This window comes from Myotis brandtii, unplaced genomic scaffold, assembly GCF_000412655.1.
Source record: "Myotis brandtii unplaced genomic scaffold, ASM41265v1 scaffold151, whole genome shotgun sequence".
NCBI lineage: Eukaryota > Metazoa > Chordata > Mammalia > Chiroptera > Vespertilionidae > Myotis > Myotis brandtii.
This window is the reverse complement of record NW_005355461.1, coordinates 1,475,178-1,498,992: the sequence shown is the minus strand read 5'-3', so window position 1 is coordinate 1,498,992 and position 23,815 is coordinate 1,475,178. Positions and strand designations below refer to the sequence as shown.

The 23,815-nt window shown below is 39.2% G+C and overlaps 1 protein-coding gene across 3 annotated transcripts in view; it reads left to right on the top strand.

Annotated features, from left to right (window-relative positions):
* Positions 1–12,329: 12,329 nt before the first annotated feature.
* FILIP1 (filamin A interacting protein 1) overlaps positions 12,330–23,815 on the top strand; it is a 170,207-nt gene continuing 158,721 nt past the window's right edge. For all 3 annotated transcript variants that reach the window (XM_005861443.2, XM_014535784.1, XM_005861442.2), the window contains exon 1: positions 12,330–12,808. The gene's annotated coding sequence lies outside the window, so the exon portion shown is untranslated. The remainder of the gene's footprint in view (positions 12,809–23,815) is intronic.

Below are 23,815 nucleotides of genomic sequence, written 5' to 3'. Positions count from 1 at the left end.
CGTGTGCCCCCCCCCTCCCCCGCCACATACACACACAGAGCTGTGGACCCCATCTAGGCATGAGACCTCTATTCTACATGACTAGGCTCTTATGTAGCTTTCCACACTTCTGTCTTCCATGCTCTACCATTATCTTCTTTATGTCTCTTGAAGGTGCTGTGCTCTGTTTCACATCAGAGCCTTTGGACATGCTACTCTGCCTGCATGGGTTATTTTTTCCCTCTGTAGTTTGCATAACCTTCTTATCCTTCAGGTGTCAGTTTAGAATGACAACTCCTCAAATAGGCCTTTTTTCCCAAGACTCCTTAACTTAGCTTAAGTTACCTGGAAAAAAAAACCTGAGACAAGGATTATGAACTAAGCTTTGTTTGCTAGGTACACTCCCAGGGCAGTGAGGCTATGAGAAAAGACAAAGGAGGATGGGAAGCAATGCAAAGTGAAGCATCACAATGCTGCCACTGCTTCGTGACAAGCCATGAAGAGAGATAACTGGGTCACAAGGGTTGGACTGTATGGATAAACATTTGCTTCTGTTAGGTATTGAATGGGGATTACCCATATGGGCCTTTTTATATCAACATCTTGGATTGGGGGTTCTCAGACAATGAAAGTGGTATAGAGTTGGTCATCAAGCCTACTGAAAACTGGGTTGTAGTAATGAATTTTTAGTATAGGCTATTTCCCCCCTCATCCAGAGCCAGGCCAGGATGGATAAGTTTTCTCCTTACTTTCCTATGACTAATATTTTTTTTTAAGTCCAAAGGTTCTAGCTTTATTCAAGGGTCTCATTTCCACATCCTAATCTCTGGGAACTGAGGCATCACATCTGTTCCATTCCTACCTGGCCATTAAAAATCTATTGGTTCCTGAAACTAATACACACACACACACACACACACACACACACACACACCAACCTTAGGGGCCTCATTGTGAGTTTACACTCACTCCTCTGGATTTCAATTCCCCCTTTGTTTTTGGCCCTTAGCGGTTTCACATAGTTTCTTAATTCAGCTAGGTTTCCAAAAGAATATTTGCAATATTTTAGCCAGCATTTTTTGGTATTTTGTTGTGAGGAGATTTTCAGGAATTTTGGACTGTAGTCCAATATTTTTGGAAACAGAAATCACATTAAAATCACACATTTATTGGCTTGATTTTTGTCTCTCTCCCCCAAGAGACAGTGTTTTCCACAAGGGCAGGAACCTTGCCCGTTTGAGTCCTGTGCTGCACAGTGTTTGGTCCATAATTGGCACTCGTGACACAATTGAAAGAATGAGTCTTGATAATGTTAATGTGGAACTGGAGTTGTAATTCTGCTCTGAGTGCCAGAGAATACTGACCCTGTTTCACTCAACTTTGTCTCCCCAGGGAATTTCCTATAGCTTCAGGAATAGAGCAGATTTTTGAAAAAAACATATTTGGTGGTTAATTTATCTTTATTTATGTAAAAATTAAAAAAATAAGTAGGGCCTTTAAATTTAGTTATTTTAAGAGGGATATTTATAGTATTATTTTTCCAAGATTTCCCTGATCCCTCAAACTAAAAGTAATTTTTCCTCCATATATTTCTTAGAACTCTTCTTGCTTTGCCCATTCTGTTGTGTACCTGCCTCATCTTCATTGCCAGACTCTAAGCTCTTGAGGTTGGTTCTTGTCTGTATTACGGAGTTTTAATCCTCTAGTGCAGCGATTCTCAACCTGTGGGTCACGACCCCTGAAAATACATCCTGCATATCAGATATTTACATTACGATTCATAACAGTAGCAAAATTACAGTTATGAAGTAGCAACGAAAATAATTTTATGGCTGGGGGTCACCACAACATGAGGAACTGTATTAAAGGGTCGCAGCATTAGGAAGGTTGAGAACCACTGCGAATCTAGTGCGTGCAGGGTTTTCAATGTCAGCACTGTTGCCATTTTGGCTGGATAATTCTTTGTTTGGGGCAGCTGTTCTGTGCACTGTAGGATATTTAACAACATCCCTGACCTCTACCCACTGGATGCAGTTGTGAAAATAAAAATTTCTCTAGATAGTGTCAAATGTCCCCTGGGGGACAAAAAACGTTCTCCCTTGAGAACCATCACCATAGAGTGTTACACAGAGTGAGCGCTTCCCATTTGTTCATTAAATAAATTCTATAGCAAATGTTGATTGAATCCCACAAAGATAAACATGAAATTTACGTTTTCTTGGGGAAACTGGTCTGCTGTTGCACCATCCTCTTGTTTGCAGATCTGAACCCGCACTAGGGTGAGATCCACTCCTGTCACTGCTCATTGTCAACTCCCTCCTCAAAGCCTGTTCTCTCATTCTCAGCTACTTACTTATAACCTGAAAACATCTGGAGGTTTATGGTTTTGTTGTGTAGCTTAAGCCCACTGCTTTCATAATTCACGCATTCATTTTCTGACAAATACTGCCGGTCTAATTTACATTCTAATGCGTTTGTTTTACAGATGATAGAATTTCTGAGCACATATAGACACAGAAGATTAGAATATTATTTGTTGAAATAAATGAGGAAATTTGGCGCTGGAACTGTAATATTCCATTAGCAAGGACACACCTAATTTAATCAATTTTGAAAGGAAACATTGCTGCTTTCCCTTTTCCCCATATTTTACAGTATTTTTTTTAACAGTTTAGAATTATGTATAAAAGTATAAACAATGAATTATGTTTTATAAAAAAAGATGTGTATGTTAGAAACAAAGCTTAGAGCGAGTAACACATTTTAGGTAACAAAAGTAATTTTAGGCAATGCCAATTATTTTAAATAATGAAAATTGATGTGGAGAGCTCTGACAGTGCTATTGCCTTCTCCTCTCTTTCTCTCTCCCTTCTCACTCGAAGGGCGCTGGCTCCCCATCACCCTATGTACTGTGACTGGCAACTGTGGTGGTGGTGGTGGTGGTGGTGGAGGAAGGTACAGAGTCTTGGTAGGGTGTGTAGATTAAATTCCATTATCTCCACTTGACAATTGAGGACATAGGCTCAGAGGGATTAAATCATTTTTAAAAATGGTTTCACTAGCTGAGGTCAGAGCAAAGTCTCCTTTTTCCCAGAGCTCCTTCTACCATAAGACATATTCAACTAGTGATGTCATATTCCAGAAATAGCTGGGGAAGTGCAAAAAGTATTTCTCTGTCCCTATCGCTTATAGTCAACAGCAGCACAATGGCTGGAACTTTTCCTCAGGTGAGCCCTAAAGGTGAAATTGTTTTCTCCTGAGACCTCGCAGAATCCCCAGGTGGAATCCAAATACAGGCTATGGCTCATAAGGAAATGTCCCAGGAGAAGCCAATGCAATGATATAATGTGAAGAATTCTGACAGTTATGAAAAATTAAGGATAAAGGAGTAGAAAAAGCATGGAAAGCAAAGCCACTATGGCTCATTTGGAAGAATCATGCAAAGATGACCCTTGTGTTTTTCCTGGGAGCAGATATTAAGAGGAATTCAATTAATGAAGCTGACTGCCAGACCCAGACCAGACGAAATTCAGCTGTGTTTGTTTGTTAAATTTTTACATTATCTTGAAGCAAATTCATTCCTGAATAGTAACAAGAAAGGCAAGTCATATGAAGCACAGGTCTTCACGTCCCATTTCAGCAAAATATTGGAAAACCATCCAAGTGAAATATGATTTTAAATAACCTTATTTTTTATACTAGGAAATAAATACATCAATTAAAAAATTTGGAAACCATGGGGAAAGATAATCATTGTAATTATTATGCATGTTTTTATGTATTTCTGAGACAATACATACGCATGGCGTGGGAGGGGACATCTATATCTGTATCATATCTATTTAACTATATATCTATTACTCAGTGAGATAAGGGAATAATTCATTAATGATATTTTATTACCTACTGTTTTCACTTAACTTTCAGTGAATTTCTTATCAATTCATTAAATAATTTAATATTCTTTAAAAAAATATTTCTTTATTGATATCAGGGAGGAAGGGAAAGGGAGAGATAGAAACATCAATAATGAGAGAGAATCATTGATTGGCTGCCTCCTGCATGCCCCCTACTGGGTGAGGAGCCCGCAAGCCAGGCATGTGCCCTTGGCTGAAATCGAACCCAGGACCCTTCAGTCTGCAGGCCAATGCTCTATCCACTGATCCAAACTGGCTAGGGCTTAATATTCTTTTTTTAAAAAAATATATTCTATTGATTTTTTACAGAGAGGAAGGGAGAGGGATAGAGAGCTAGAAACATTGATGAGAGAGAAACATTGATCAGTTGCCTCCTACACACCTCCTACTGGGGATGTGCCTGCAACCAAGGTACATGCTCTTGACCGGAATCGAACCTGGGACCCTTCAGTCCGCAGGCCGACGCTCTATCCACTGAGCCAAACCTGTTAGGGCTAATATTCTTCTGTAATGTTATTTTTAGTAGTTGGAGAGTTAACAAGAAACTTGCAACTATGAGGTCAATTTGAAAAAAAATTACTGCTTTGTAATTTTCATTTACTTTTTTATTTTGTCACTCTACCCAAGGATTCCAATTTCCTCATTTATGCTTATATTATATTTATTTAACACGAGGCTAAGAATTTGCTTCATATCTTAGGGTTGACTTACCTCACAGTCCTCAAGTTAAGTGGCTGAAAGGAAAGATTCAAGGTACAAAATTTTTAGATATTTCATTCATTTCAAAATACTTTCCTGTCCTTGATTATTTGTTCCGGTTACTTCAGGAGGTAAATTATTACCCTGTTTTCAGATGAAAGAAGTAAAGAATGCAAATAGTAAGCATATGAGGGTTGCTCGGCTGTAAAATGGATACCAAATTCAATTATTTCTGAATATTTCTCACCCTGAATTTTTTACCCTCAGTGTTTAAACCTTGTGATGACACTTCTGTTACTAACCACCTCTGTTGTCTGAAGCTTTTGCTTTCTTGATATTTTTTAGACATCTCACTTTTTTCCCCTTTCTTTATCAGATTGGCAGAACAATATGTTGATAACTTTTATTGATTAAAGCAAGAATAAAGCCTTTTTCCCTAGTATTTTAAGGTCTATTTGCTGCAGGCAGGCTTTTCTAACTCACTTTTTTTCTTGTTCAACTTTTGACCTCCATTGCTATTAGTGTGTTTTAATATTATAAATCTAATTTTCTTATTAATTATCTCATGACATTAATGAAATTCCATGTGATTTCCGTGTAAAGACTCAGTTGGATCCAAAAAGTTTAGTTTGTAAATATATTTTAAGATGACAGTCATATTAATTGCGATTTTGGACATGCAGTCTAATGAGGAACCACGCCAAGTCTAAAAAAAACAAAGGAGAGGACTACTCTTTTATGGGAGCGGCTGCTATAAATGAAGAGTCCATTGGAGGGAACTGAAAGTTCAAAGTATAGTGACTTTTCATTGGCTATGACTATGATACTATAAAAATTCCCAGGATTAAGTTCTATTAACCCACTCTGAAGCACATAAACAGGTAAGTGGAAATTTTAAGGTCTAATATAGGCATATAAATGCTTATTTTACTCAAGTAAATGAAAAAATAGTATTATCTTATAACTTTTTAAAAAAAATATATTTGTTATTGATTTTTTACAGAGAGGAAGGGAGAGGGATAGAGAGTTAGAAACATCGATGAGAGAGAAACATCGATCAGCTGCCTCCTGCACACCCCCTACTGGGGATGTGCCCGCAACCAAGGTACATGCCCCCGACTGGAATCGAACCCTGGACCCTTGAGTCCGCAGGCCGACGCTCTATCCACCGAGCCAAACTGGCCAGAGCTATCTTATAACTTTTTAAAAACATAATCCTGGCTTTCATTTTTTTGAAGCTTTTGGGAAAATAAATAATTTAATTGAAGCTTTTATTAATAAATGTAGGTGTAACACAGCATTTATTTTATTTGTAAACAAGACAAAATAGCAATTTTATTATGAACATTTATAGATAATAAATAAGTATTAGCTCCATTTCTTTTAAAAGTTTGTAAAATCTAAATAGATGTATAGCTAGATTAATAGAAAATGCAAGTATATTCACATTGTAAAGCCTGACTATAGCAGGAGCAACAAAATATCATTTTGATACCAAAAAACTAGCTAATGTAGAATAATTGACCCCCCCATCCCAAATGTTTTTTTTTTTTCTTCTTGCTTTTGGTTACATCTTTGAGAAGTTTTGGTTGTGAATGCATAGCCCATAAACATTTTTAAATTTCTTATCAAATCACAGACCAAAATTATATTTTTAGAATGCAATTTTAGAATCTCATTAAGCAGTGAACTCATTCATCATAAAACATCATGCATTGTTTGTTTTAGAGAGAATACTGAACAGCTCATATCCTTTGCTTAAAAATAGACCATTTTTTCTCAAAGCAATTATCATCTCTTTGGTCCAATTTTCTCTTCTCTGGTATTCAACAAGACCAGTTCCAATGAGCTTTTATTTTACTATACTGACCATAAAATTATGCCACTTTTTTCCCGTTACTTCAAAGCTGTGGAATTTAAATTTTTTTTGTCATAAGCATATATATTCAGGTATAGCAAATCTCTATGTAATGACTCTCAGTGATTCCTAAGAATGGGCTAATGTGACTATTAAATGTAAGAGGTAGTTAAGTGGTTCAGAACACAAATTTTGGGAACCAGACTTCCTAGTTCAAATTCTGGTTCTGCTATAGCATGTGATCTTGGTCAAGTTACTTAATAACTCTGTGCCTCAGCTTTGTTTTTTTTCCCTGTAAAATGGGAGATGATAATAATAACTACCTTATTGGATTATTGTGAAAATTAAGTGGGTTACTATATGTCAAGCCTTTAGAACTCTGCTGGGCATATAGTTAGTCTTGCACAGTTATTTTTTATTATTATTCTGAAATATATTACTTTCCTTTGAAATTTTACCAAAATTAAAAATAATTAACTTACAATCTAAGAATTTCTTTCTACAACTTGTAATATGCAGCCAGTAGTAACCCAATTCTGTCCTGGGCGCCTAGAAGCATTTTCCATAAGCTTACAAAGTTTTCTTCATCTTAAAAAAATTTTTTTTATTGGTTTCAGAAAGGAAGGGAAAGGGAGAGAAAGAGATATAGAAACATCAATGATGAGAGAGAATCATTGGCTGCCTCCTGTACCTCCTGGGTTGTGGGCATGTGCCCTGACTGGGAATCAAACTTGTGACCTCCTGGTGAATAGGTTAACACTCAGCTACTGAGCCACACTGTCTGGGAAATTTTAAAAAAATCTTTTATATGTTCATTTGCACAATCATTCCCATTTGTTGCACAATTACTGTGGTGCTTGAGCGCTCAGTAAAGAACAAATGGGAAACACTCCCTGCTACATGGGAGCTTATATTTAAATCTTAAAGCCAGACAATAAACAATAACAGGGCATGTTTGTTTGGAACTCCTCTCTAACCCCTCCTCCTTGAACATCATTTTGAAGCCAATGTCTATCTTTCTCTTCACCGGTGTATTCAATAATCTATTAATTTTTCACTTAAAAAATCACCATGCCTCTTTAAATGAACAGTGTGGTAAAATTTGGTTTTAGAAATGAATGTAGAGATAATATGCCAACTCTCCTATTTAATTCACTTGATTTTTTTCTCACTGATAATGATAACATTAATCTATCTTCTTATGAAAAAGCATCATCATGACCCATCCTTGAAATTGGGGAATTCGGCTTTAGTTGAAAGTTTATCAGACGTTTTCATAATGTTCACCCTTAAGACTGTGGGAAAAGGAATGCAGCTGAACAGTAAATACAGTAACAACATGTGTTGAAAAATCAGTTCCTTGTTGACTGTATACAAAACACAAATTTCTAAAAGTTCTTAATGGCACTACTTCCTCTGTGGATTATGTAGGAAATGCTTTTGTCTGAATAATCATTCCTGTAAGGAAAGCCTTCAAAATAGATTCACTTTATATATAGAGAGAATGTGTGTAGAGGGGGGAGGGAGGATGAAAGGGGAGAGACTGAGAGGAGTCAGATTATTATGAAATAGAGTCAGAGAAATGCATATGCCTAGAATAATTAAAGAACATAATCTGAAGGTAGCAATAGTATCTAATTATACAAAGTACTTTGTAAGCTGCTGCCACTACATTGTTTAAAACAAACTAATATCAACAATGAACAGAAAATCTAAGGGTTAAAGAAAACAATGATCAGGGACTAGGTTTTTATTAGAGAGAGAATTAAAAAAACCACACTGAAAAGTCTAATTGTCTGGATAGTCAGGAAAGAAATAACTATTACCCTCTTGATGAAGTTATTTAGGCCCATAGAGGTAAAAGTGGGTTACTTCCCCTCATTTATCTTGACTTTGGCTACAAATAACTCTGCTTCATTTTGGATGGGAGACCTATAAAGTGAACTCGGAGTTGAGGTGAAATGATACATTCCTGGAGTCGTTTTCAGTGAAGTGGATTTCAGCCTGGGGCTGTTGCATATGGGATGTGCCTGTGGGGTGTGAGCACTTTTCAAACAATAATCTCCCCAGACATTACCCCTTTGTAATTTAAAAAAGTTTCTCCTGGTGATTCTGAACTATCTCTCAGCCCAGTCACACTTCCACTTCCTGTCAGAACCCACTTTTGAGGAACTGGGAACAGATTGTTTCTAAAAGATCCATTAGCGTTCTAGAAGAGCCAGTTAATTTCACATAAGAACGCTTTCATCTTAATAGAAGTCTTTTTTTTTTTTTAAATGAAGGTTGGCCCAGACCCAGAAAGACTAAGAATCTGAACAAATGCAATTTTATATGTGAATAGTAGTAAATAAATTAAGAGGAAAAAATGAATGCTGTTAGTGTGGTGGCTGGGATGGGAAGAAGTGGATTGAGCTGTTGGGGGTCAGCTATCCTGGAAGGTGAGGCTCATTTCTTTAAAAAGGACACACACACATACTCCTTGTGAAAAGTGGTAGCCTTCCCAGAGAGACATCAGGGTTATCTTGCACATAGGCCATTTATTGCAAGTATGCAACAGTTAAGATATTATTATTATTATTAAAAATATTTTTTATTGATTTTAGAGAGGAAGCGAGAGGGAGATTAAGATAGAAACATCAATGATGTTGAGGTGAAATGATACATTCCTGGAGTCGTTTTCAGTGAAGTGGATTTCAGCCTGGGGCTGTTGCATATGGGATGTGCCTGTGGGGTGTGAGCACTTTTCAAACAATAATCTCCCCAGACATTACCCCTTTGTAATTTAAAAAAGTTTCTCCTGGTGATTCTGAACTATCTCTCAGCCCAGTCACACTTCCACTTCCTGTCAGAACCCACTTTTGAGGAACTGGGAACAGATTGTTTCTAAAAGATCCATTAGCGTTCTAGAAGAGCCAGTTAATTTCACATAAGAACGCTTTCATCTTAATAGAAGTCTTTTTTTTTTTTTAAATGAAGGTTGGCCCAGACCCAGAAAGACTAAGAATCTGAACAAATGCAATTTTATATGTGAATAGTAGTAAATAAATTAAGAGGAAAAAATGAATGCTGTTAGTGTGGTGGCTGGGATGGGAAGAAGTGGATTGAGCTGTTGGGGGTCAGCTATCCTGGAAGGTGAGGCTCATTTCTTTAAAAAGGACACACACACATACTCCTTGTGAAAAGTGGTAGCCTTCCCAGAGAGACATCAGGGTTATCTTGCACATAGGCCATTTATTGCAAGTATGCAACAGTTAAGATATTATTATTATTATTAAAAATATTTTTTATTGATTTTAGAGAGGAAGCGAGAGGGAGATTAAGATAGAAACATCAATGATGAGAGAGAATCATCAATCAGCTGCCCCACTGGGGATCAAGCCCGCACCCTGGGCATGTGCCCTGCCTAGGAATCAAACTATGACCTCCTGAGCCACGTTGGCTGGGCAAGATATTATTAAATTCATGCCTTGAAATGTCTCCTTGATCCAACTTCAGTTTGCATCTTGAAAAAGGATGTTATCTTTAAACTGATAAATTGATCTCAGGAAGGGGAGGGGTCACCTTTATAATGGTGTTGGTGAGATTTTTGTAGGGCAATAGTCTAGTGTGTTTACCAATATTGGTGTTTGTGTGTGTGTTTGTGTGTATCTCACTTCCTACTTTATCTGTGGCTAAAAGGATCTCTCAGTTCCTCATCTGTGAATTTCGTATAAGTAACTAGAGGCCCAGTGCACGAATTTGTGCACTTTGAAAGGAACTGTGGGCTGTGAGGCTGCGGTAGACACAGGGGTGGGTCTCAGCCCATCCTCCGAGCCCCTGCCCAGCCCCTCCTGCCATGGCCCTCAGTCCCCGGTCTGCCGGCAGCCCTGATCCTGCCGCCGCCACTCCCATGTGCTGACAGCGCTGGCCCTGCTCACACCCGCTGATGGAGTGGAGTGATTTGGACCAGCGCCAGCAGCGGGTGCGAGTGGCGGCTGCTGCCCTGATCACCTCTCAGGAGCAGGGGAAGGTGGAGAAGCCCTCAGGGGTGATCAGGACTGGCAGCCGTCACTCGCACCCGCTGATGGTACTGAGTGATCAGGCCTGGCGCTGGGCACCGGCAGCAGATGCAAGCGGGGCTGGTGCTGGCAGCAGGTGCGAGTGCTGGGCGGGACTGTGGCACTGGGGAGCAAAGTATTTTCAGTAACCACTAGAGGCTTGCCCCAATGACAACGACCAGTGCCCCCCCTTGGTCTGGTGCCCCTGCTTACTTGCTCCACCATCCCATTGTGGCCAAAGCCCACCATGTTCCACACACGCCCCCTGGTGGTCAGCGCACGTCATAGTGACTGGTTGTTTGGTTGTTCAGTTTTTCCAGTTGTTCTACTGTTTGGTCTATTTGCATATTAGCCTTTATTATTATATAGGACTAGAGGCTTGGTGCACGAATTCATGCACCGGTGGTGTCCCTCAGGGTGGCCTGTGGAGATCGGGCCCCAGCTCTTGCCCCCAGCCTCGCAGTCCCAGCTCGCGCCTCAAGCCTCACAGACCTGCAGCCTCTCCTGGCCCCTGCCTTGCTCTTAGCTCCCTCAGCACCTGGGAGCCAGGCAGCGGCCCCACCCCCTGACGCCGCTGCTGGTCACCGTCTGCGGGGTGATTGGCCGGGTGATCGGGACCCTGCTTGCACCCGCCTTGGCCTGGTGCCGCCCGCTCACCTGCTCTACCATCAGCCGTGGTCCCGCTCTCGTTGAGGCCCATTGGAACCCGGCAGTGCCTCCACTGCCACCTGCTGCCAGTGCCGTGTCGCCGATGCCCGCCATGGTCCGCATCACCCCCTGGTGGTCAGCACACATCATAGTGAGCAGTCGAACTCCTGGTCTCCCAGTCGAACTCCCAGTTGAACGACTGCCCGAGGGGACAATATTAGGCTTTAATTACATAGGATTAGTAAGACAGTTCCAAGACAGTGCCTCCACTGCCACCTGCTGCCAGTGCCGTGTCGCCGATGCCCGCCATGGTCCGCATCACCCCCTGGTGTTCAGCACACATCATAGTGAGCAGTCGAACTCCCGGTCTCCCAGTTGAACTCCCAGTTGAACGACTGCTCGAGGGGACAATATTAGGCTTTAATTATATAGGATTAGTAAGACAGTTCCAAGTACTAGTTAAAACACATTTTCCCCCTGTGTCTTAATCTTGGCAGATTCACACTATTTTATTATATAGCATAAAGCAAATACAATATCTTGAGACATTCTCCATGTTGTTCAGGGTAGCAGCGACCCTTCCCTGGTTTTGGAGTCTGGAGGGTTAATAAGGAGGCAAAGCTGTCAAGCCCCGTTTTCGGGGGGGTGTTCTCCAGGTCTTACTTTGAATGAATGACCTGAGTGAGCGTCATTCACTACACTTTACGCCTTTCCAAAAACAATGTTACAGGCATTCCTTTATGGTAACCTGGCTTTTATAACATTCAGGCATATAAGCCGGTCAAGTCTGATATGCCTGGGTAAGTCAGTCACCTAGCTATGAATATAACACGTCAATATAAACAACGGTCTGGAAATAATCTCTTACTGTGAATGTTTCCAACAGTTGTGATACACTTTTACATAAGAGCTTTTTTTTTAAAAAAAAATGTAGGAACAAATATCTCAGAAAGCCTAATGGAGAGGAATATGGTATTGGTAAAATGCTCTGCTTAAGACAACTGTGGCTGTTTGATTCTTTTCCGCTTGGAAAACCTAAGTCCCGACTCCCAGTCTGTCTTTAAGAGCTTCCACTAGTAATTCCCTCTGGGTAAGGAGCAGCAGCCCTTAAAAGGGACGGCCGGTTTCCCGCAATCTTTCACGGGGCGAGCAGAGCTATATCCACTGATAACCCAGCTGCCGAGGAACTGAGCAGAGCCGGCTCCAAACTTCTCAGCTGTTGACAGGCTTGACTTGCTGAGAACACTGGTTAAATATAGCACGCGCAAGCCAGCGCCTCAACAAAGTCCCTGCCCTGCCGGTGTTGTGCAGGGAGCAGGAGACGAGAAACCTAATCTCGGAACCCAACAACACCTAGCAACAGTTGAAAAAACTTTTAAACAAAAGTCTCGGTGGGAGATCTACAACAGCCTCCAGTGTCTGCGGACCGGGGATTTCAGGGCGAAGAAGCTGCTCTCCCCTTCTCTCCACTCAGTTTCCTGCATGACTTCAGCTATTGGCTAGTCCCGGGAGAGCAAGTGGGAAAAGCTTTTCCCTCTGTATTCTTTTGGGCTGGATAGTTTTCCAGGGCTCCAGTCTCTCTCTTGGGCTGTGGGACAAGCCACTGGGTTCTTCAAAGGATAAGCTACCTCTCTAAAGGACATCCCCTTGGCTAAGCGAGCTGCCATCAGGTAAGAGCAAAATAAATAGTGACTTTTCATTCTTGAAAGAAATTTCTGCTCCAAGAGGAAGAGAGTTCTCCGTGATTCTGTGTTGCCTGTTTTCTTTGATTCTTACTGTTCCACTATGTGATAGCACATTTGGGCATTATGATAATCACTGGGAATTATTTTTAAAGAACTAGAAACCGTGTCTTTCTCAGAATTGTACCGATTCCTTTTTAAACACGAAGATTATGATGTTTTAATGGTCATCAAAATGTTTCTGCCAAGTTATCATTCTTTGGCAGGTAACAGAAATAAGACAAGGGACGATTTCACAGCTCCTTTCACAGTTAGGATGGCTAACCAATGGAAGGGGTATTTTCCCTAGAAGCAAAATAACTAGCTTCATTTATTGAAACGAACCGAACAGCTTGTGTGGTAAATGGGAGGGAAGTCCTACAGGGTGTTTGTCTGGCTGTACTTTTGACTTGCTGCTATCTGCTTTTCCCTTCGCCTGATTCTCTGATTACACCGGTACACCTTGTGCTGGCTCTGACCTCGTTACATTACAGCCACCCCAAGTGCTTCTGACTAGGCACAAAACATGCCTGGATATTAAATCACTGCTTTTGCAGTTACAGAATACAAACTACTCAGGAGAATATTATTTGCGTGGTTTTTTTTTTAAAGAAAAAACAAATTGAGGAATTGCTTGTACATAGATAAAACAGATTTTGATTTTTAAAACTGAAGCTGAATCTATTAGAAAAAATAAAAAAATCCTTTCTTGAGTTGTACGAGTGTGTGTGTAGTGTATTTATCAAACAGTGAAGGAAGTCCTTCTTTCATCTGCTAGTATATTCTCTCCGCTTCCATGAATTGCCATGCATTTTTCTCAGAATTGATTAGAGTTGTCAATTTCATATTGAATCTAACAAAAATTATGTCTGTACATTGGTGATGTGGTTACAGTTGACACCTGTTATCTGTCATCGGTTGGATTTGTATAATAAGTTTGTTCCTTTAAAGGAACATAATTTGAATGAATATTCTAACCTAAGGATAATATCAAAGAAGATGCAGATGAATATTTTACAAGGAATTATTTGAGTCTATTTTGTCAATTTAAAGAAAGAATTTACGCAGGATCAGTTTTGAACACATTGTTGACAAATAAGAAGGTATCAAACTTTTCAGTAGTGGTTCCTATTTTAAGAAAAACTAATTAAAGCTTACATATTGTATGTTCAGGAAAATGAAATAGTACATACATTTAGTACATGGTATGTATTATGTTTCATAATTCCGATTAAATGACTACTTTAAAAAGTGAATAAGCTAAATATTAGTAATAGTGTACGATGCACTCGGTACCTTGGGTATCAGAGAATGACACTCCTGGTGCCTCAGTGGAGATGAAGTATCTTCTTGAGTTTTGAAAAGTCAGAACGAAATGCTCTACATTTTTCTTGTTTTTATCTCAGGAAGGGTCACATTGTTGGCTTACAAATCTACATCTAAGGCCAAAATCCATGTCTTAAAAATATTATCTGAGGCAACGCAGTTTAAGATTGCGGAAGTTGCAAGTCAGTCCCTACGATGTCATTTTATTTTATTAAAAAATGTATTGACTTCTTGGGGTGGCATTGGTCAATAAAATTATATATGTTTCAGGTGCATGTTTCTATAATACATCCTCTGTATATTGTATTGTGTGTTCACCATCCCAAGTCAAGTCTCCTTCCATCACCATTTATTCCTCCTATATCCTCTCCTTGCACCCCCGACCCCCTTTTCCCTCTGGTAATCACCATACAGTTGTTTGTGTCTATGAGATATTTTTTTCTTAATCCCTTCACCTTTTTCACCTAGCCCTGTAACCCCTCTCCCCTCTGACAGCTGTCAGTCTGTTCTGTACTTATGAGTCTGTTTCTGTTTTATTTGTTTGTTTATTTTGTTCATTTGAGTCCACATGTGAGTGAAATCATATGGTGTTTCTCTTTCTCTGACTGGCTTATTTTACTTAGCATAATATTCTCCAGGTCCATCCATGCTGTGGAGAAGAGTAAGATTTCCTTCTTTTCTACGGCTAAGTAATATTCCATTGTGTAAATGTATCATAGCTTTTTTATCCACTCATCTACAGATGGATGCTTGGTCTGCTTCCAAATCTTGGCTATTGTAAATAATGTTGCAATGAACATAGGGATGCATATGTTTGAATTAGTGTTTTGGGTTTCTTCAGATATATTTCCAGAAGTGGAATCACTGGATCATAAGGCAGTTCAATTTTTAATTTTTTGAGGTAACTCCATTTTGCTTTCCACTGTGGCTGCACCAATTTGCATTCCCACCTTCAGTGCAGGAGGATTCTCTTTTCTCCAGAACACTTGTTGTTTGTTGATTTATTGACATAGCCATTCTGAGAGGTGTGAGGTGCTCTCATCGTGGTTTTAATTTGAATCTCTCTGATGATTAGTGACGTTGAGTATTTTTTTCATATGTCTATTGGCCTTCTGTATGTCCTCTTTGGAGAAGTGACTATTTAGGTCCTTTGCCAATTTTTCAATTGGATTGGTTTTTTGGGGGTGGGTGTTGAGTTTTATGAGGTATGTATAAATTTTGGATAGTAACCCCTTATCAGATGTATCAACTAATCTACCATTAGTTCTAGGCATGTAATTTCTTGTGGAGTCAGTAGAACAGTGTGTAGGTAACTGAGTGCAGGTTTTGGCCCTGAGTGAAAGCCATGTTTCCTGATGAATTGACATGTGAGTATCATTTTTATGGCTGTAAGTTTGCCCTTGAGACTTAAAAGCAGCTCATGTTAGCCCATGTACTTTCCTCTAGTATGTGAACAATCAGACGCCACAAACCATTCAGATTCTGTTCTCCTGTTCATTCAAGTTCACATTTCTGTGTTATTTTGGAATCCTCCTATCCCCTTCACCATAAGAGTTGTTAGATCCCATTATCATGTCTCCCACCACACTAAGGCCTACTCCCTTCACCCTCAGTCTGGATTGTAACACTGGTGTTCCCTTCCCACCCCTCATCCAAACCATCTTGCCCATGACCATGGGGTTAATTTTCCCAAAGCGTTGCTATGCTTGTCTCTTTACTCTTCTGTTATCTTCTGGGACTCATTGTTGCTGTCAAACACCTAGGCTGGGTATTTTGAAAACCTTCTATCATCTGGCACGTACTTAACTTTTCTAGTCTCAGCTTCCACTACTCAACAAGTGATTGTCTCTTTGCTTCAAATACTTCAGATTTGGGGCCATTCTCCAAACACACAGTGCACATTTCAGTGTTCTACCTCTGCCCATCTCATCCCCACATCTGGACACCTTTCACCACCTTTCCTGCAGAGGCCTTGTTTACTTTTAAAACCCAGATAAGTGTCTTCCACGTTCACAACGATTTCCAGGCTCATGCCTTTTAGAAGCGATGCTGTCTTAGTTTAGACAGTTTGGTGCGCTGCTAGAATTAGGGTACTTGGGAGCAGGGTTTGCCTTATTAAAGTCTGAACAGTTTTGTGAAGATGATTAGGTATGAAGCGTTGTCCTAAGCATCACTTGGCTTTGAAGCCCCATACACATTGTAGCTGTTTTATTAACATTTTTGGCTCTAGATTCATGGTGACGAATATGTAAGAAAGTATAGATAAGTGTAAAATCAAGAAAAGGAACTGTAATAATAGTTAAAAACTTTTTACCTCAGAAATTTCCTAGGAAAGTCTTCATAGTTTTCTTATGCTCAGAAAAGTTACAAGTAATTGTAAATGGGCTCATGGACCTGGTTGTGGAGATGATATATCTCTTGAGAATGAAATAGAAAGGGGGATATATAAAGACAGTATACATTCATGCATGTCCTGTGTATGCACCTAGACTTTAAAAACTGTAATGCATATTCTTTACTTTTATCATCTTTTGGTACCAGATCCCATTAATTTATTTTATTTTTAAATATATATTTTTATTGATTTCAGAGAGGAAGGGAAAGGGAGAGAGAGATAGAAATATCAATGATGAGAGAGAATCATTGGTTGGCTGCCTCTTGCACGCCTCCTACTGGGAATCAAGCCCGCAACCCAGGCATATGCCCCTGACTGGAATCGAACCCGGGACCCTTCAGTCAGCAGGCTGATGCTTTATTCACTGAGCCAAACTGGCTAGGGCACCAGATCACATTTATAGTTACCTTTGGGACTATTTAAATTATGGCCCCTTCTATTTGATGGTCTTGATCAGGGGTCCTCAAACTTTAAACAGGGGGCCAGTTCACTGTCCCTCAGACTGTTGGAGGGCCGGACTATAGTTTAACAAAAAACTATGAACAAATTCCTATGCACACTGCACATATCTTATTTTGAAGTAAAAAAACAAAACGGGAACAAATACAATATTTGTATTTGCATGTGGCCCCCGGGCCGTAGTTTGAGGACCCCTGGTCTTGATGAACTAGAATGGCCTTGAGCATTAAAATACTTAAATATCTTTTCAATTTTCCATAGATATTTAAAAAAACACATTTCTGAGTTTTATTTTATTATTATTATTTTAAAAAAATACGTTTTTATTGATTTCAGAGAGAGGAAGGGAGAGGAAGAGAGAGATAGGAATATCAAGGATGAGAGAGAATTTTTGATCGGCTGCCCCCTAAATGCCCCCCCCCCCCAACCCAGGCATGTGCCCTAATGGAGAATTAAACCGTGACCTCCCTGGTTCATGGGTTGATGCTCAACCACTGAACCACACCGGCCAGGCCTGAGGTTTATTTTTAATCAATCATGAAACCTATAGCCTTACTGTGTGAGATAAAGCAAGAATCATGACTTTGAAGTAATTTTTTTTGTGTCCATAAAAAGAAAAGCATTATCTTTATATTTTAAGATGGCCAAGGAGGTTAAAATTATTCGATATGGGTGTTCAGCAAAAATCACTATGGGGTTTTTCTAATGAAATTTGTGAAATATTGAATATATTCATTTAGCAGTGGTTTTCCTGTGGTTATAATTTTTACTTATTCCTTGAAAGTAAAACTTTGTGATAAAATACACATTCTAAACTAATGCTAATTGTTGGGTTTTTTTTTGAAGATTAGTATTTCTTCATAAAACAGGTGCCCTAAGCAATGGGATTTTATAGAGTTTGTTTAATCCACATTTTCACTAATGTGTCTCATTTTATTTTTTTTTAAACACCTGGGTTTTAGAGAAGCAGTATCATGGGAAGTGAGTGGGTAAACTTCAATTGAGATCTATTTCAGCAGAAAGGTTTAAAAGAAAAAAAAATGCTAGCAGCTTGTTAGAAAAGTGACATTAAAAGCCTGCAGTGTAAGTCTGTTTATGTATTAATTACTTTTAATATATATATACACATATATATATATATATATATCAACAGAATACATCTTGTTTCCCCAAATCTGACTTGATGATATAGCAACAAGGACATGTTCATTGGTATGGAGGAGGAGGTAGGAAGGCTAGTCTCATAGGCCTGGACTTAGATTTCAGCTCACTGTAACCCTGGGCAAAAATTACTCTGTGTGCCTCACCTTCATCATCTATAAAACAAGTATAATAACACTATCTTCCTCATAGAGTTGTTTTGAAGGTTACATGAGTTAATAAAACTTAAAGTTGCCTGGTAGACTTTCAATAAATTTGAGCTATTATGATTTTATTACCACACCATAAAAGTTGTTATCTGTTTATTTTAGTCTTTGTTGCACACAAAATTCTTGGATACAGATAATCTGTGAACTCAAGTTCATAGATCATAGAAAACAGAAGAATGTATTGTTTAAATTTGGAATCCTGTTTGGGACATACTTCGCTCCTGGGTACTCGGAGCAGACATAGTTTGAATGCCAGCCAATAATTTAGTATGGGATTTATATTTCAAACCCTCCCTTATCACTCAGCAGTCTGCTGTCTCACAGAATCATTGTTAAAAAGGTTAAGAAATCACCAACAGCAAAAACTATACTATGGTTTCTATATTTGTTCTTGGAAATAAAGTGTGCTTATACATGGTGCTTGGGAGTCTCCTTTATAGCTGACTACACTGGGTGATGTATGGCAATAGAGACTTCTTCCTCTATGGAGGAATACATTATTACATTTATCTCTCTTTATTTCTTCTCTTCGATGTTTTGTTTGTTTTACTAACCTAGTAACAGATAAAAATAAAAAGACCAAAAAAGGTCATCTCATGCTAGCTTCAACCTTACCAAAAGGAAATGAATTCTTGCTATTCATTGCCCTTAATCCTATTCATTCTTCTTAAACATGACAAGAAAGTATAATCCAAGATGAAAAAAAAGTGTTATATCGTAAATATGTGTGTATATATTATAGGGTGATGACTGTTCTGTATGTTTAATTTAACAAATGTATAGGAAGCATTCTTATAAGCAGGGAAGTTTCTTAGTAGCGTTAGTGCCAACAAATCTTATGCAGGGTAGTTACAGTTTAGACCTGTCCGTTTTGCTTTATTTTTCTCACTTGAAAGAATGAGTTTCTAAAAGATAAGGCAGACTGAGTTTTATAACTGTCATTCTCGAATGAAACCCCTGTTGTAGAAAGAAAGAAGGAGGGAAGGAAGGCGGGAGAGGGGAAAGGAAGGAAGGAAAAGAAAGAAATGAAGGAAACAGTTTTATCCCTGGCTTAACTAAATACATTTTAAAGGCTCTAGGCGGGCAAAAATATAGGAAGCATAAGAAAATGTATTGCATGATGTTCTTTCTCCTTAAATGGTCAGGCCTACTCTGCAGCTCTCAGAGAAGGGAAAAGGTTGCAGGCGGAATCCACTTTCCCTGTGGCAGTTTGATTTCAAAGGCCCTGCAGTGAGTTGTGGAAGAACTTAGAGAGAGGAAAGCAAAGCATGAGTTGAGCAGCTATAGTTGGCTGTAGCCAGTTGATTGCAGAACTTGAGAAAGTCCCAGCAGAGAGATGAAGAAACACGACATTAACCAGCACCCCAGTCCCTGAGAGCTTTGTGTAAGCCACAGCAGCACTGATAAGTCAAAAGAAGGTTGGTGTTGCTTTTCCTTTTTGGGAAATAGTGTCCATGTTCATAATATGGGGTGATTTATGTGTTTCTGAGGTCTGTGAAAGGCAGACTAAAAAAAATTTTTTAAAGTTAACACAGAGTTTATCTCAAGTGATCTGACTTTGAGTACTTAAGGTTCAGGGATTTTCTGTTTCTTTCTTGTTTAAATGCTGCCAACCTACTACCTTTACCAAAACATAGATGAAAATGATTATTGTTGCTTCACTAGCCAAAGACCTTATATGTCCACACTTGAAAACAGTCTTTTTTTTTGGTCTTGCAATCTCCCCAAGTTAATACGTTACCTGCTGCTTATCTTTGTAAGGAAAAGGTGTAAGAAAGCCATGAAATGGACATATTAGAGTTGGCCAAATGCATTCTTTAAAAAATGATTTGCTAAAGATTTAAAGCCAAAAGACAATCTGATTGAAAACAGTGGACTGCTGACATCACCAAGATAATCCAGTTATTGCCAACTTGCTTTGTTTATTTAAGACAGCTTTGCAAAAATAAGGTTTTCACACATACCTACCCACCACACACACTCTCACACCCACACCCACACCCACACCCACACACTCTCTCTTTTTCTTCTCACCCACGATACAGTAATCGAGATCAATGACTTTGTTTTTTCTGGTATCTCTTTAATATACTTACGTCCTAAGTAACTCATTAGAGGGCCTGCTTCTTTGACTGAGGCACCACAGCATAACAGGAAAGGAAGAGGCATTGCTGAGTTCATAATGCTATTTCAGTGTGGCAGCCTAAGTGCATGAGGAAATGACACCATGGGCCTGTCTTTGGAGCCTTGCAGTTACTGTGACGACAACACACACTAATGGAAAACAAAGATGGTCTGCTTGCCAGGAGAGCCAGGAAGAGTTTTGCCAGCTCAGATTTTTCCTCGTTATTCTGTAAGTCTTGAAATGTGACCCTGGAGGTATTCAAGGCTCTTTGTGTTCGTTAACCGTTTAGTAAGTGACACATGCTTGAGGAGCAGCCTGGTATTTGGATGAGGGAGGGGCCTTCCACACGACTTTAATTTTCACATGCTGTCTTGATAGGTGTCATCTTCTGGTTTGGACACCACCAAGCCAACTGCTTTGGTCACAGCCTGTTGTTTCTCTGGTCCGTAAGGAAGCCAGCTGCCTTGGTAGGGGCCCCTCCACTCTCAGTAACATAGCTTCACCTTCTATATCCTGTTTATTCCACAGCTCATTGCCCAGTACACCAAATGTTCCTACTAATGACTGGGACTTCTGGAGCCCAATTATTATATAATAATATAATAGACAATATAATGGTAATAATAGTTACATATAATATATACTATTTCCATAATACATATATTACAGAGTTATATAAAATTATTTAGTATGTATAAGCGATAATAATAGCTAGCATATGCTGGAGATTATACTGTACCAGGCACTGTGCCAAGCACTTTACATGGATGATTTTATTTACTTTGCATAACAGCCCTATGAGGCACTATTTTTATCTCTGTTTCATGGATTAGAAAAACGAGTCTTATAGATGGTTACTGCCCAGTGGTAGATGTGAAATTCAGACTCAATCAGCTTGACTTTATTTAGCCCATACTTTCAACCACTTTCTTGTACTGTAAGCAGTTGTTCAAGGAAGATCTCCACCCAGATGATGTGAGATGCTTTAGTGAAAGGTGTAGAATGTGACACTGCAGGGGATCAGCTGTCCCCATAGTCTGAAGAGATTTAAAGATCAAATAACAAAGAGATTCAGGGTCAAAAGGCAAATGTGGGCTCTCCTCCAGGGTTCCAAAGTGGCCCCACAAGCTTCAGTGGCCAGTGGAGTTGGGCAACTGAGAAAGAGCTATGCCTGAGGCACCGGATTGCAGAAGCTATTCTTCCAGTTATTGATGGAGCAATGTGGTTCTTGGTTTGCACATTGCTGACTTGGTTCTTGGTTCCCACATTGATTCCCTGGGAGAGGATGCCATGGAGCATTTGAATTTATAAGCTATTATGGCCACTGTTGTAGCTAGATCATTTGATACCATTGGGGTTTTGATCTGTTGCTCCTGTTGACAACTTAGAACCCCACCTTCTATTGTAACATTTGAAATGCTTTGCAGATCTCTGCCTTGGTCCTAAGCATTCAGTTTGTTAAGTAGGCTCAAGAAGGAGTCCTATAGAATACGTATTCCAGCTATTGGTAGCAATATTCCTTGAAGTAGCCTATGGTGGTGTATATATATTGGTTGGAGCAGGCAGTGAGGTAGGGGACAGAAGGTCTCATTCCAGATAAGAGCTCTTACTGGCTCCCAATGACTTTATTTAGGCAGCGAGTTGTCAATCTGGCAGCATGTTGTTCCTTAAAAAACAACAACACCAACAACCAAAAAACAAAAACAAAATAAACAACCCCCTCTCCGCCCCCCACACACAAAACAGAGCTTGCTATAATTTAAGGAAAATTACCTGATACTTTTCAGCCAGTGGTTTGCTACTGTGGAGTAATAGCATGAGGTATTTTATTGAATTATTTTATCATTATTAACCAAGAGTTACCTTTAATGAAGTTAAATGTCCGGCATTTGGATATAATTGGAATTTTTGAGTTACTATTTACACTTACGGCATTTAACTTTTGCAAGTTTCTGGAGTAAAAGAGCAATTCTAATAAAATTTTGATGGAGCAGATAATGCTCTGCTTTTTCTTATGTCAGTGGCCATAAATACTCTACTTTTCCAGTGTATCAAATATCTCAGGTGGTGGATTGAATATCCCAGGAAGATGAATTTTTCATGTGACGTGAACACATAACAAAATGAATCTCTACCCTCTGAGAAATTCTGTTCCAAGAATTGAAAACAGAATCCTGTCACAACTATACTAGCATACCCGCCAATCCTCCCAACACACTTATACACTCGTTACTAGTCTATGCAAGGACTTGTACCACTACTTACCTGACAGGCTGAATGTCTTCCTGAAGCAAAAACACTCTTTGCTCTGTAGCATAGACTTATTTAAACCAAAATAAAGGTAGTGATGTATTACATTTCATCAAGGCTGTCTGTTTCTTTCACATGATCTCTCCTGATTTTCTTACAACAAATATACTCAGAATTTCCATTTTGTCTTCTTCTGTCTTTATGTAAAAAGGTGTAATAGTATCAAAGGAGGGAAAGAATTAGTGCTGTATCCTTTGGAGACAAAGGGCTTGACTAGTTGGCTTCTGGAAGTATATTTTTTTCTCTTCAATTATTCGAAATTTCTCTTGGCAACAAAACTTAGTAAAAATTTCCACATTAATATTAGCTAATGCCTATTAAATGGAAGATATTAACAGTTTATCATATTCATTCAAAGATCATCAAAGACATTCTATAAGTGCTCTTAGTTCTCTTAACACCTCTGCACCTGGACTAATTTCAAGGAGGAATGGAGGCTCTGAGTCTCACACTGTTGATAATCGTAGAGTTTTGGTCCTACTAGAGCTATCCAAACCCATCAGGGAACTGAGAAGGGGGAAATCTCTAGACTCTGAGCTCACACAGAGCTCTCAGATCATTTAGTCTTGAAGGTCTCAACACTTCCTGGGCATCAGATTTACCTGGGATGCTTTAAAAATGCAGATGCTTGGGCTGTGCCCCAGAAGTTCTGATTCAAGTTAGCCTGAGTAGGTACCCAAGTAGTGGTCTATTTTAGGAAGCTTTTATGTGATTTTAATGTGCATCTAGGGTTGAGAATCAGTTATCTAGTGCAATCTTATCATTTTAAAGAAGACAGTACTAGGAGGAGGGAATGGAAATCAATTGGCAGGAGTTACAAAGGCCTCTGAGTCTTAGGCCATTATCCTTTCTATCACATGATCATAATAAACAACAAAGTAGCCAATATTTAATGAACGCCTTCTGTGTATTAGGTACTGACAACCCAATGAAACATATTCATATACATTTACAGGTGAGAAGGCTTAGGG